This window comes from Sarcophilus harrisii, chromosome 1 (assembly GCF_902635505.1).
Source record: "Sarcophilus harrisii chromosome 1, mSarHar1.11, whole genome shotgun sequence".
Lineage (NCBI taxonomy): Eukaryota > Metazoa > Chordata > Mammalia > Dasyuromorphia > Dasyuridae > Sarcophilus > Sarcophilus harrisii.
Window position 1 is genome coordinate 674,257,885 of NC_045426.1, and position 14,866 is coordinate 674,272,750.

The following is a 14,866-nucleotide window of genomic DNA, read 5'->3' on the forward strand; positions in this document are numbered from 1 at the left end:
AGGGTTTCCCCATTCTCAATGCTCGATTGAATTGATTTAAAAATACTTGTTCAAGGGAACCTTTCATTGTCGAAAGTTGCTAGAGACAGTCCTGGTGAATGGCTTTCTACCCTGCTCAGCTGCTCCCCAACTTAAAGGGTTCACTCTGCAATGAGAGAGATGAAACACAGCCATTCCCTCGGGTTCTTTCCAAGACATTTCCCCAGAAAACTCAAGTTTCCTGTTCCCATGGCATATCATACAAAGGAAAGTTGAAAGGAACCTCAAATCATCTAATATAGTCTGAATCTCATGGAGACCCAAGGCAACTCAGTGCAATAATGCTATCTGACATGTATATAAAATACATGGAATAAGAATACCAGAGTTTAATTATTCAGGATAACCTGAGTTTGAATCCCACCTCAGATACTGCCAAGTCCTTTTGCCTCCTTCCCCCTCAGTTTTTGTTTCTGTAAAATGAAAGTTAATCTAGATGAACCTTGAGAGGTCCTTTTTCAATTCCCCAATCTGTGATTAAATTTTCAAGGAAACTAATTTAGAGTGAGCAATGTAACTTTTCCCTTAGCCTAGAGTAAATCATAACACCTGCTGTACTTCTTAGGGAGGTAGGTAGCAAATCAAGAGGACCTGAGTTTAAATCCAGCTTTGGATCCTTATTAGCTGTGTGATTAACACTTTGCCTCAGTTTCCTCATTTGGCAAATGAGCTGGAGAAGAAAATGACAAACCAAGAAAGTCAGACTGACTAATAGGACTCCACAACATAGAATCTTATAAGAATCCAATGGATGGAAAGGAGTTTGAAATTTTAAGAGTAACCCTCAAAGGTAAGAACCAGACTGCAGGTTTTTGTATTTGATTTTGGTTAGTCCCATTTTACAGATGGGAAAAGTGAATCTGAAGGAAAAAAAAAGATTAAGTGATTTGTCCAGGTTTACACAGCTAATAATTAACTGACTTGGTCTTTGACTCAAGGGCTTCTTGACCTCAAGTTTAGTGGTCCATTGATTAAAATGGTAGGAAGAGTATCAGATCTAGAGTCAAGAAGGGGTCAGGCTCCCATCCAATAGTATGTTCCAGCACAAAGACAACGGGATTTGCAGTCTTTAGACCTAGATGAAAAACCTGGCTCTCTTATTTACTACCTCTGTGACCTTGGACAAGTATTTTCTACTCTCTGGGCCTCTTTCCCTGGATTATAAAATATTCAATGACCCCTAAAGTCTCTTCCACATCAAAGTCTACAATCCTATCATTATCCTCACTACGTGACTGCAGGCAAGCCACTAAGCTTCTCAATCTCAGTTTTTCCATCTGTAAAATGAGAATCATAATATGTCACTGTTGGGAAGATTACTGTATAAGAAGCGCTTTGCCAACCTTGTAAACATTACAAGCTATTATTAGTAATTATAGATCTGAAAAGAGAAGTTTAGAGTTTAAGGAATTTCCAATCTCTAGGACAGTGACATCCAAAGCCCAAGCACCTGCTACTTTCAGAGACAGAATTCTAGCATCTCACATTTGGAAGGGACCTAGAAATCAGCTGCACCACATCTGACCCAGAATCCTCTCTTCAATATCCCCAAAAAGTGGTCATTCACCCTTCGCTGGGATAACTGCAGGGAAGGGTCACTCACTACCTCCCCCACAGCCCATTCCCTTTTAGGGATCTTGTCTTGGGGAGGGAGATTGAACTAGAATTTTTCCTATATAGTGCTGCCCTTTGTCAACACAGGGAATAAGTCTAAGCCCTATTCCATATGATGGATCAGACACAAGTGTGTGTCTAATTGGACATGTATGTCCTTATGCATTGGGGTATAAGCATGTGTGCTGCACATGGGTGAGCACTTTCTTATAGTACATGTGCCTACCTGGCCAAAGAGACTCATCATAGTTTAGAGAGAGAAGAGAAGAGGAGAGGAGAGACAGAGACAGAGACAGAGAGAGAGACAGAGAGACAGAGAGAATGAGGAGAGAAAAAGAGACAGAGAGAAAGAGAGAAAGAGAGAGAGAGAGAGAGAGAGAGAGAGAGAGAGAGAGAGAGAGAGAGAGAGAGAGAGAGAGATATCCTAGTTAGATTTTAGAGAAGTCACACTTAATCACAGAATCTCAGAACAGCCCAGAAGGGACCTTCTAATCCAAACCCAACCTGATCAAAAGAACTTTCTAAAATACCCTCCAACAAGAGGTCATCCAGTTTTTAATGGAAGTTTTCCAATGGCATGACTGTCCCTCACACATACAACTGTCTCTTCCCCTTAGCTTTTAGATCCTAGATCTAAAAGGAAAAGCATTAGTGCAAGCCCCTCATTTTACAGATGGGGAAACTGAGCAGAAAGAGGTCAAAGATCACCAGATAACTGCAGAATCAGGATTAGAATCCAGGTCACAGATTCCCAAGTCAGTGATCTACCTGCTGCACCACATTGTCCGGGGATAGCAAATCAATCGAATTTTAGTCCACAAAGTCTAAATTATCTCCGGACATTCATTTCCAGTTCCCCAAGAGGAACAGCTTCCAGAAACATCCTATTTTTGCTGATACAACACAGAAATCTTCCCCATGGTGAAAATTGTGCATTTGAAAATTAAATTAACCACAGATATTTTCTGAAGTCATGAACTTTTGAACAATGAGGTTTCATGTGTCCAAATCAGTCGTTGCCTGATCCCAGGGCTAGACAGCCCAGGCTAATCTATTTGTTCCTTGCTCCAGGAGAATGAAGGACATGGGAGTCGTGGAAGAAGCCATGATAACCCCAAGCACTCCCAAGGCCCTGGCCCACAGCCCACGAGCCTCAGCTGGTGTCCCTGACCCTTCCAACAAGCCTGAAGACGCCTTGCTGAGTTCCTGGCAATGGAAGGTGCTTTCTCTGGGGCTGGCAAAGACTCCCATCTCTCCCTTTGGAAAAACCTTCCTAAGATACAGAGTCACAGAACCTCAGAGGGGGAAGGGAGCTCAGAAGTCACCTCGTACACGAACAGGAAGCCCCTGAGGGGCCAATGGACCAGGGGGCCAGCAGAATTCAGCCACTGGCTCCTCCATCATGAAGGGGAAGCTGCTGCTTCCCAAAGAGCCCATATTCCCTCACCAGAGTCATACCCGTTGGTATATGGCCTTAGATTTTCCTCTTAGCTTCCTCTCTGTTCTTTATTCTATTTATTAGGGCCCCCTGGAAGATGTCTACTCCCTCTCCATAGTGGCCCCCGAGTTGGCTTTCTTCCAGACTGCAAATGTCCCTTTCCTCTGGTAGCCCTCCAGAACTGGCACCATCTTGGTTACTCTCTGTGGGCTTGATTCATCTTGTCAACGACTTCCCCTAAAACGAGATGTCTAGATCTAGGAGACCCAGGGCTCCGGATGTGGTCAGAGCAGAAGTCAATGGGGGCGTTCGCCTCTCACATTCTGGCACCAGACTTCTTAAGGAAGCCCACCTATCCCCCCATTCTAACCCACAGAGTCTTAGAGGGGAAGGTCCACAGAAAACACTCTGTAGCTTACTGAGAATCCTTCTACAAAGGAACATTCACCTCTCACGTTCTGGACACCAGACTTCTTAAGAAAGATCACCTATCTCCCCCATTCTAACTCACAGAATTTTAGAGTAGAAGATCCACAGAAAACACTCTGTTGCTTACTGAGAATCCCCTCCACAAAGGAACATTCACTTCTCATATTCTGGACACCAGACTTCTTAAAACAATCTATTTCCTCCATTCTAACCCATAGAATTTTAGAGTTGAAGGTCCACAGAAAATACTCTGTAATCCACTCTGTAGTTTACTGAGAATCTGAGAATCCCCTCAAAAATGTAACATTCACCTCTCACATTCTGGACACCAGATTTCTTAAGACCACCTATCCCCCCTATTCTAATCCACAGAGTCTTAGAGGGGAAGGTCCACAGAAAACACTGTAGCTTACTGAGAATCCCTTCCACAAAGGAACATTCACTTCTCACATTCTGGACACCAAACTTCTTAAGGAAGATCACCTATCTCCCCCATTCTAACCCGCAGAATTTTAGAGTAGAAGATCCACAGAAAACACTCTGTAGCTTACTGAGAATCCCCTCCACAAAGGAACATTCACTTCTCACATTCTGGACACCAAACTTCTTAAGGAAGATCACCTATCCCCCCTATTCTAACCCATAAAGTCTTAGAGTGAAGGTCCACAGAAAACACTCTGTAGCTTACTGAGAATCCCTTCCACAAAGGAACATTCACTTCTCATATTCTGGACATTATGCTTAAGACCATCTATCTCCCCCATTCTAATCCACAGAATCTTGGAGAGGAAGGTCCACAGAAAACACTCTTAGCTTATTGAGAATCCCCTCCACAACTTTGATCCAATTCAACAAGCATTTATTGAGTGCTTACTGTGTACCAAGCACTGTTCAAGACAAAAGTCAAATAGTTTTTGTGTTCAGGGAGCTTACATTCTATGGGTGGGGGACAACACATACATTCTATTTCGGGGGACATGGGAGACTATAGCAGCTGGGGGGTAGTGGGGGAAACAGATCAAGAAAATCCAACTATCTGGTGTCCAATTCTCTAATGGGCTCTCTCTCCTAATGGACCCAATCTATCTCTACCTCCCGAGTCCCTTCCGACCTGAGGAGGCTGGCTTCGGGACCGTCTGAGTTTGGCTTCTGTGTGTGAGTGTTTTAACCAAAACAGCTGCAGCATTGTTTTCTCTTTTGTGGCTTTGCTGGGACAATTCCAGTGACCTCTCCTGCCTCCTGGGCAGGGCAAAAGCTGACCAGCTGACTGACTGGCTCAAGTTAGGCATGGAAGGAATTTGGAACATCTCTGAGCCTGACTGGAGGGTGTATGCCGGGATCTGGGGCAGAAACCAGAAGTGGTTGAATTGGACTCTTCAGCACTCCTTCTCCTCCCCTTTCTCCCCCTTTAGCCACAGGATCCCAGGCTCAGTCTGGACACACCCCATAGAGCTTTGTTCAGACCTGACTCAGGCTTTTTGTTGAGAATCTCACCCAGACTCCCAGTCAGGGACCTCAGAACATCCCCCCGTTTCCAAGCAGAGGCAAAGGGCTGAACCCAAGTCAACCCATGGTTCTGACCCTCGTCACCTCTGTCCTGCAATAAAAAGCCTCCTTATTAGCCTCCCTGACTCCGTCCCTGCTCTCCGATCCATCCTCTGCACAGCTTCCAGATTGATATTCTCAAGGCATAATTCTGAACTGAGCGCTCTCTTCTTACTCGGGAAGCTCCAGGGGCTCCCCATTGCCCTGAGGACTAGATACAAACTCTTCTGTTTGGCATTTAAAACCCTTCATAATCTGGCTTCAGGCCTTCTTCCTGGGTTAATTATACATGACTACCCCTGACTCCCGCACTCTCGCCAAACTGGCTGGCTTGCTATTCTTGGCACACAGCATTCTGTCTCCCACCTCTGTTTCTCCGTACATGCTCAGAATACTCCCCCTCTTCTCCCCTGCCTCGTGGATCCCCTCGTTCCCCTCAGCTCCAGAGACACCTCTTCCAGGGGGCTTTCCTAGATTTCCTTCTGGAGGGGATGGGGAAAGAGGAGATCAGAAGACTTCTAACTTGTTCCAGGTGAGGAGATAAGGGGTAATAGATTTTAATGGATTGGGAAAAGGTTTCCCAGTCATTTTCATGGAATTAGAGGCTTTTAGCAATTTGCCATGACCCTGATTGCTCTTTTTTAAAAATAGAGTTAGTTGAGGCAGAAGAGCTCTGAAGAGTGATCCCTGACATCAAAGAGACTCAGTTCTTAAGAGGTTGCCTTGTGTCTCTCTGACAGTGGGGATGAGGGGAAGGATGTCCCTCTCCTTCCTCCATCCCCATCAGCAGGGGATAGGCTGAAATAGAGTTGGGGAAGGAGATAGCCTTGAGGGATGAGCAAACATGAGAACCAGCTATGGATTCAACAGAGAACTGGCCCTGATGGTCAGGAGCTGAAACATGGAGAGAAACAGGAAGGTCATTCGGGGTTCCTGCCCAAAAAAGATGTACACAATGAGAGCAGAATGTGGTCACCATGTGAAAGGCCCTGTGGTGCTGGGGAGGGAGTTGCCTGAGTCATGTGTGCGTGTGTGTGTCCATCCACTCCAACTGACTCTGTGTGTAATTGTGGATAAACGTACCCCAGGCTGATAGGGGTCCGGGAATGTTTTCTTTCTTTCTTTCTTTCTTTCTTTCTTTCTTTCTTTCTTTCTTTCTTTCTTTCTTTCTTTCTTTCTTTCTTTCTTTCTTTCTTTCTTTCTTTCTTTCGTAACTTTTTATTTACAAGATATATTCATGGGTAATTTTTCAGCATTGATAATTGCAAAACCTTTTGTTCCAACTTTTCCCCTCCTTCCCCCAGATGGCAGGTTGACCAATACACATTAAATATGTTAAAGTATAAGTTAAATACAATATATGTATACATGTCCATAGTTATTTTGCTGTACAAAAAGAATCGGACTTTGAAATAGTGTACAATTAATCTGTGAAAGAGATCAAAAATGCAGGCGGGTGGGGGAATGTTTTCTTAACACTGTTCATTCTAACCCATCTCAGTAAACGTCTTTGCTCTGAGCTATTTGTGTACACTGGCTGACTGTTAAAGGAAAGTGCCCATATGGGGGCTTATGAGCTATGGTTTTAGGAGTACAGACCCCCAGAGTATTTTCAGCTCAATGCAATTGCCTTCTGGCCACCTGAACTGGGAATATTACTGGATCTAAGGAAAATGATACTCCAAAGGGGACTCAACCTGTGAATATGTTATTCTCCCCCCTTCCCCATCAGCCTCTATACTTCTCGACTGCCAGAACTGTCTTTGTTTTGTATTTGTAGCCACCATGCTTAGCATAATGTCTACTGTTCAATAGGAACTTAATAAGGCAATGGCAAAACACTCCAATATCCTTGCCAAGAAAACCCCAAAGAGTTGGACATGAGCAAAAACTATTAATTGATTGAAAGATACCATGGCTAGCATTGATATAATGCTTTAAGGTTTGCAAAGAACCTTACATAGATTATTTCATTTGATCCTTATACTAATCCTGTGAAGTAGAGTACTCTTATTATCCCCATTTTACTGAGAAAAAATTAAGTGACTTGCTAAGGTCATTGAGCTAGTAAGCATCTGAGAAAAGATTCAAATTCAGCTTTTCCTAAATCTAAAACCAAAACTCCATCCACTGGGCCATTTAACAACCTGGAGTTAAGAAGACTTGAGTTCCATTCCAGCCTGTAATACTTATTAGTGGTATGATCTTGGTCAAGTCATTTACCTTCTCTGCCTCAGTTTCCTCATCTATAAATAAAAGAGTTGAACTTAGCCTCTCAGGTCCTAGAAACCACAAGTCATGGGGAAGTCAAGGAAAATCGAGTGGCTCCCGATGGCCCCAGAATTGGCCGGTGTTGTCCTTAAGGAAGCTGTTCCCAGACCCCACAGCTCGATGGTCCCTCTTCCTCTCAGTTTCTCTGAAAGCAAGCCTGAGGCTTCTGGGCTCCTCTGGGTTATGTGATACTAAATAGCATCATCTACTCTTTATTCAAGCATCCTCATCCTGTGGGAAATAGTTTGCAAAATCCACCCAGAACTGAGACCTGAAGCAAACAAAACTACCAGCCTGTGATGTCCGGAGACTGGCAACCTGCTGTCTAACCCCGAGGGAGCTGGGGGACCCCACAGACACCTCCCTGCTTCCTGCTCCACCCGCCTGGGCTTGTCTGGCCCTTTCATGCCTCCTTGAACCACCCAACGGCTGCTCTAGCTGTTCCTCCCTCTCCATTCCTCCATGCCCTGACAACCTAGGGACCATCCCAGCGTCACCTTTCTACCTGCAGCTGCTCAGGCTCCTCTTCCTCCCTTCAAACCCCGTGGCTGTGCCCCTCCCTGACAGCCTGACAGTGGATAGCACTGAATTGTATGTTCAAATCTTGCCTCTAACATTTATCTGAATGTGTGTGACTAAGAGATTAAATCACCAGGAACCTGCAGCTAAACCTTCAAATCCTGTGCTTGCCGCCAACTACCTGAATTTCAGCAAATCGTTTTTCCTTTCTAGGACTCAGTTTCCCTGGCTGTAAAATGAAACGAGATAGATTGCATGGCTTCTAAAGTTTTGTACAAATGGAAATCTCCGATCCTATGAGTGCCCTTTTATCTTTCTTTTTTTGGGGAGAGGGGCTGGTATTGGGGTTAATGACTTATTCAGGATCACACAGAGCTAGGAGGGCCTCCTGACTCAAGGACCAGCTGACCCTGAGTTCCCTTCTTTTAGAAAAGAGATGGGCCCATGAGGGTTGAATGTTGTGGATTTCAAACACCCTGGCAAACTCTCTTGAGTCACATTAAGATATAATTGGGAAATAGTTAAGAAAACAAATAAAAAGACAATGTTGTTAAGTCATATCAGTCCTGTCTAACCCTCCACAACCACATTTGGGGTTTTCTTGACAAAGACACTAGAGTGGTTTGCCATTTCCTTCTTCAGCTCATTTTAAGGATGAGGAAGCCGAGGTATATAGGGTTAAGTGACTTGCCCAGGTTCCCATAGCTGGGAAGTGTGTAAAGGCAGATTTGAAGTCTGGAAGATGAGTCTTCCTAACTTCAGGACCAGTACTCTATCTACTGCACCTCCCTAGATCACAGGTAATGTTAACATGTGGTTTTTAAAGTCAATATTGGGCTGGCAGGGATCCTTATGTGTAATTTAGTGGCCCCCATTTGAGTTTGACACTACGGGTACCCTATCAGATGAGGTAGTTCCTCCGTAGACGTTGGTTTTTTTTATTTTTTTATTTTTTAATTATTTGTCTGGTTACAAGGTAGGGGACTATGGGAGCAGAATGCTGCAAGTGTTGTTCTACAAGGTCAGGGCGTGGGTTGTTTTGGTTTAACTGTTTCTGGGAAACCATTTTAGCCCTGGGGGTGGGGATGACTTGCCCAGATGGGACTCTGATTTTGGTGTCCAAGTGAATGTAGCTCTGGATTTAGAGTCAAATTTGGCCTCCCTCATCTGTAAAATGGGAATAATAATAATAGCATTTGCTTCCCATGATTGTTTGAAGGATAAAATTTCATAATATCTGTAAAATGCTTAGCATAGTATATAGTCAATAAATGCTTGTTTTAAAAAAAGACATTTATATAGCACTTTAGGGTTTCCAAAGCGCTTTACATAAATATTGTTATTTTATCCTCATAACAATACCATAAGTATAATTATTATTCACATTTACTGAAGTATAAATAAGATGTATTTTTAAAAAGCAAATTAAGTGAGGCAGAGGGAATCAGTCAATGAAATCTAACAAATATTTGTTGTGTTTCCACTCTACAGCTTATAGAGTGGCTAGCCCCCTCTGGCTAGACCCTAGAACAGCCTCCTATAAGATTAGACTGGAAATAATCAATCCCCCTAACCAACAGACTATGGGCCCAGTGGGGACAGTCAACACGAGTGCATTTCCAGGTTTGTAGTCATAAGTGTGTGTGTGTGTATGTGTGTGGTTCTGAACCCATGGGCCAGCAGGAGGGAGAAACCTGTCCACAGGTGCTGGGAAGCTTCAGCCAGACTTCTGACAAGTGGGGCTGAGAAGAGCTCGGGCACAGTCTATAATTACTCTCCAGTGGCACTGGAGCGAGCTTGGCTAGCCTGTGGGGAGCCCTTATGGCTGTAGAATGGCCGAGTGGCCAACCACAACCCACCCTGGGAGATCCAACCGATCCCAAATCCTTCTTATAGCTGATACTCCAGGCTTCCCAAGGGACCACCTCCAGTGGGGGGGTGGGGGGCAAAGGAAGAGTGGAATCTTATTCAATGTGATACCCATTTAGTTTATTATAACCCGAAACACCTTTCTGCACCAAAATGTAGGAAAAAAGGAGAAGCTGAGGGAAAGAGAGAGAAAAAATGCTATTCAGAAGTTCCTGGCACTTTGGAATCAAGTCCCCCAAGCAATCCCAGCCATGGCCAGCGATCCATCAGCAATGTTTCATTTACAACCTTAAATCTTTCTGTTCTGTTGCCAGGCAGAGATTGGTCTCCATACCAATAGAACACTTAGATGGCTGTGTTTGAGAAGGCAATGAACTTCCTCTGAGTCATAATCATAGGGTATAAACTGGAAGGGAGCTGAGAGAGAGAGCACTTAATCTTACTTTTACAGATGAAAAAAATTGAAGTTCAATATGGAGAAGTTCAATAAACATTTATAAGCACCTACTATGTGCTAAAGATACCAAAAAAAAAAAAAAAGACAAAACAAGGTGATTTATTTCACAGAAACAAAACAATAGCTTGTCAAAGTTGTAAAGCACCTCATTGTAGAGGGCAGGAACTCTGGAGAAGGATACTTGAAACAACGTGTGAACTCAGTGGGATTGATGAGATAATAGTTCTCTAGTTCACATATACTTAATACTTAGCATGGTGATGTAATGGTTCTCCAGGTCACACATATTCAGTATACTGTAATGATGCAATTACAATAAGGTTTACAAGGGCTAAGAAGGACTGGAAATAAGACATTCCGTCTTTGACCAGCCTTGTGGTGGCTCTCCTGCCTCCTGCACTAAGATCAAGACTGGGCCAAAATAAAGAATCTAGACTCTATTCTTGACCATTCTCCTGGTGTCTATCTTGCTGAGACCAAGGCCCGTCCGAAGGATCTCCAGAAAGCTAGCCTAGACATTACAGCTCACTTGCACTAGAATAAGAATTCTTCCTACAATATCTTTGATTAAAATATTTTTTTCAATGAACAAAAATCTCTCTTTGCTTCTTTCCCCAAGAAAAAATAACCCATGTAACAAATATATTTAATTAAGAGCAACAAATTCCCTCATTGGTTAGGAAATTATATGTATATACATATGTATACATTTTATATATGTGCATATACATGTGTGTATATGTATGTATCTACATATAATTTCCCAACCAATGAGGGAATTTCATTTATTTATTTATTTGTGGTGGTAGAATAGGCTGTGATATTCTATTGACTCACAGTGAATTAGCAATTTGACAGAAACACCCCAGATCTTCATAGGCAAACTGCTGCCTGACCATGCCTTCTTGTGTTTATCAAGTCAATTTTCTGAACCAAGTTAAGACTTTACATTCATCTTACTGAACCTCATATAATTAGCTTAAGACTAGTACAGTAGTCTGTCATGATCCTTTACCATTCACTATGTTATCCATACCTCTCAACTTTTTGGCATCTGAAATCCAATTAGGATGCCAACGTTTATTCCCAATGGCTGGCACATAGTAGGTACTTTTAAATGTTTGTTAATTGAGTGACTCAGAGATCCATTATTTTGTAGCTAGGGCACACATATCACATAGATTGAATTGCCCATCATGAACCCTATAGAATCCATACTTCTCAATTTTGGGGGACTTATTATAGACAAAAAATTGGCCCCCATTGACCATCTTAAGCTTTCTGAACTTAACCTGGCTGGTCTTTAGGCACTAAGTACATCTGGTTTGTCACTGTAACAGTTTGCAGGATCTTTCTTTCTTGGTAGGAATTATCCCAGCTCTTCTAGGCAAAATCTTTCTATCTTGGTAGAAATTATCCCAGTTCTTCTAGTAGTTTATTTACAACTGAAGGGTCAAACTCCTTTGTGGGTAAAACTTTGAATCAGATTAAAACACAATGGGAAAATATTTTAAAAACACAAGATAGATCATATTAATTTGGGGTTTTCTAAATCAATAGTCAGCTGACAGGGATCCATTTCCACTTTGAATTTGGCACCATTGGCCTAGAGCTTTGGTATAGTCTTGAGAATCCAAGCAAGACTATTTGTAAGATACAAGTGATGAAAGTCATTCAAGTAGGAAGTATAGTTAGGGTCTGATTCATAGAAATTCTAATCTACAATTGGAAGGGATTTGAGAGTTCAGCTATTCTTCCCCTTTTTATAAATGAGGAAACCAAGACAAATAGATCAAGTGGATTGCCTAGGATACATAGCTCAGAAGTGTCTGAGAGCATCCAGAACCAGAGGAGACATAGGGCTTTTGTCTGTTTGCTTGATTTTGAGGGTTTGGATTGGGATTTTTTCTGGGAGGTCTCCAGCCATTGTACCAAAAAAGGTTTCCTATAGAGATGATGCTTGAGCTGAGCTTTGAAAGAAGCCAAGGTTTCCAAGAGGAAGAAAGAATTGATTAACCCAGAATTCCTGCCAGAGGGAATGGCAGCTTTTTAGAAGCAAGAGCTGTTTTCATTTTTGTTTTTGACACCCAAGTACCTGGTCTTGTGCTGGTACAGGGTGGCTGCTTAATAAGTACTTTTGGAATAAACCCAACTGGACCGCTTCACTTGTGCACTGTATATCCGCTAGCCGGAGCCCTCCCATAACTGCCCCAGAGTGAGGGTCCCCAGCCTCTGGTATCTTTCCGTGTTAGGGGATCTTCTCCGCCTCACATCATCACCAACCCTGAAGCTGCCAGAGCACGAGTATCAGGTGTGTTATCAAACATGATACTGTCAAAAATAGTTCTGTTTATCTCTGTGGGTGTAAGTGAAAACAGGCTTGGGAGGCCCTGGAGACTGTGTATCACGCCACTGGAGATGAAGTCAGGCGTCCTCTGGCATTCTCACACTGAGTGATGAAATAATCCCCAGGCCCTCACCCCACCTCACCAAACTGGCAAAGAATGCAAATATCAGTCAGGGGGGCAGATCGATGGGAGGGAGGGCGGCCCTGGGGGAGGAGATGGTCTCTAATCTTGCTGATCGATAGGCAGATTGGAGAAACCTTCTGTTTAGGACAGATAATGGGCTCAGGAAGCCAGCTTCCCATGGAGGAAGGAAGGCATCGGGAAACCCTCACCTTGAGTGGGCAGAGGACATCTCTTCCTGGATCTGCATCCCCATCAGCAAACCATAAAGTTTGTCTCAGAGCCCTGGGGTGTGTGAGATAAAGCTCTTAGTGCTTATCTCCTTTCTGAGATCCTCTGTCATCCAGTAAGTGGGCAAACCCGTATTAAGTATTTGTTCTATGGACAGCTGAGAGGTACTATGGAGAGAATGTGGATTTTGGAGTCAGCCTCAGAAAATCCCCAGCTGTGCGATCCTGGATGAGTCATTCCACTCTGATTGCCTCAATTTCCTCATCTGTAAAATGAGCCGGAGAAGGGAATGGCAAATTATTCCAGTGTCTTTGCCAAGAAAATCCCAAATAGGGTCACAAAGAGTGGGACACAACTAAAAAATGACAGAATTATATGCCAGGCACTGGGTATACAAAAAAAAAAAAAAAAAGAAAAGAAAAAAAGAAGCAAAAACATGATCCCTGCCCTTATTCTAGTAAGGAAAATGAGAAAGGGAAGGACCATTTATTAAGTGCCCATTGTGTACTAAATTTTATAATCTCATTTGATTCTCACAACAAGCCTAGGAAGTAGATGATCTGATAATCCCCATTTTACAATTGAAGAACCCAAGGCAGACAGAGATAAAATAACTTTTCCAGAGTCACATGGCTAGTAAGAGTCTGAGGCTAGATTTGTTTGGATCTTGAGCTGAGACCAAGATGTAAATAACTCATTCCAGGCAGGGGAAGGCTTCGGTGTGTGCTCTGGGTCACAGCTCATAGATCCCAGATATGGAAGGGAGCCCACAAATCCAACACTCATTTTAAATATGAGGAAATTGAGACTCATGTAGGTGAAGGAACTCGGTTATACAAGCAACAGGCAGCAGAGCAGGAATCGAACACAGACTTCACGGTCTCCTTTCTGCTATGTTATGTCTCTTCAACATCAAGTTATCACTATGGGATAACAATCACTGGAATCTGTAGAGTGATTTCAGGGCTGTAAAAAGCACCTTGTAGACATTAATTCATGTGATTTTCATGGTAATTCTGGAGATTCTAGGTATTATCTCCATTTTATAGATGAAGAAATAAAGATTCAGAATGGTCAGATCACTTGTCCAGTTTCAGAAACAACAAATGTCAGAGGTTAGAGTCAAACTCAAGTCTCTGCTAATTTCAGGTCCAGTGCTTTCCCTACTCTACCATGCTAGGGTGTTAAATCTATTGTGGACCTCGTCCAAAGAGTCTCTCCTTCTGTTGGTCCATCTGTCCATCCACAGGAGCAGCAGGTTTGGGTAGCTCTGGGGCTGCCCAGGGATGCCCACCGAGGAAATGCCTTCTGGCTGGCTGGGGAGCTTGGCTCTGCTTCTTGCCACATCCCTTAGGTCAGAAAGATCCGAATGACTGGTTAAGGGTGGGATGCCAACATGTGAGCAGGGACGAGAAGTCCACCACCTTTCTTGGCAAAGGGAAAGGGAAAGAAATTCTCTGTACTTCAGCGTCAAGGGCTCCATGGCCACAGACCATGAATAATCACAGAATCACAGACTTTGAACCAGAAGAGATCTCAGAGGTTACATAATCCAGTGTCCTTATTTCTCAACAGACTTAACAGAGGCCCAGAGATGGAGGGGAGGGGTGACTTGCCATACAGGTGGTAAGCAGCAGAACCAGATGCAGATCCTGGTTCTGATTCCAAATCCAGCACTTTCCCTCCCAAAAGTCAGTCTTCTGGACTGCACGGCTACATCCCCCAGGATCAGAGGCCCTCCCTCTGCATTTACCTGTCCCAAACTCCACGCTCCTCCCCAACATATTTGTCAATAAAAAATTAAAGTTCATGGCCCGAATTTAAGGGGTGAAAGCAGCAAATCAGGGTCCAAAGTGCTAAATAGATCCTTCAAGATAAACAAAACAAACCAAACAAGTAGACCATGCCCTTCCTTCCCCTTCTTCCCCCTTCTCAGATGCATCTCTGCTCTCAAAGAATTTCCATAAGTGAGTCCACAAGAGTTAT